The sequence below is a fragment of the Cebus imitator genome, unplaced genomic scaffold (genome assembly GCF_001604975.1).
Source record: "Cebus imitator isolate Cc_AM_T3 unplaced genomic scaffold, Cebus_imitator-1.0 Scaffold23, whole genome shotgun sequence".
In the NCBI taxonomy this organism is placed as follows: domain Eukaryota; kingdom Metazoa; phylum Chordata; class Mammalia; order Primates; family Cebidae; genus Cebus; species Cebus imitator.
Genome location: NW_016107338.1, coordinates 2,871,879 through 2,872,885, shown reverse-complemented (window position 1 = coordinate 2,872,885; position 1,007 = coordinate 2,871,879).

The window sequence follows — 1,007 nt, the reverse complement described above, 5'->3', positions numbered from 1 at the left end:
AAAGAAAGAAAGATGAAAGAAAGAAAGAAAGAAAGAAAGAAAGAAAGAAAGAAAGAAAGAAAGAAAGAAAGAAAGAAAGAAAGAAAGAAAGAAAGAAAGAAAGAAGGGAGGGAGGGAGGGAGGGAGGGAGGGAGGGAGGAAGAAAGAAGAAAGAAGAAGGAAAGAAGGAAAGAAAGAAAGAAAAGAAAGGCATACCTATAGACTTGAATATAATTTGAGAAAAAGCAAAATCAATTAATGAAAACTTAAAGAAAAAAGGAAGGTAAAGAATCTAAAGCAGGAGAATTTAATGCCAGCAAAGGATGGTTTGATAGTTTTAGAAAGAGGTATGGCTTTTTAAATGTCCATATGACAAAAGAAGCAGCTTCTGTCAACCAAGAGACCTGGCAGTGATACTGTCATGAGGAGAGAAAGATGGGGAGACTGAGAGCACCATGATTTGGGAGCAGAGTACAAAGAGCAGAGGAGATATGCAGAGAAAGAGCTTCAGAAATCTGCAAAGGATTCTTTGCGTGTGATAGGATGGGCATCCACAAAGCCTGGCAAGGAACTTCTCTAGAAATTCTCATTCTATGCTGAACTGGCAAAAAGCTGAATCTCTGGAAGGATGAATGGAGGACACAGGAAGAGGCTGAAGCCAGAGACACAGCTCTGAGAATTAATAGTCTGAAGAGGAGATGAGGCCAGCTCACAGATTAGAAAGAGAAATAGGTCTTTGGAGTGGCTTAAAGGGCTGAAAAAAATACAGCTCCAGCCCCAGCTATACCCAAAGGAAACCCAGGACACAACTAAGATAGCTAGGACTCCTAGGACTTTATACTCCTATGAAATCCCTGTAGTTTGTGTTAAACCTCTGCTGTTTTCAACAAACAGCAAAAAGTTACTAGCTATAAAGCCCTTAAATAAAAGTGTGCTTGTTTTGAGACAGAAGGAACACTGAGGAAGGGAAAACCAATTCAGGGAGAAGAGAGTAATGTGGCCACCACAGGGACAAGCAATCACAAAGC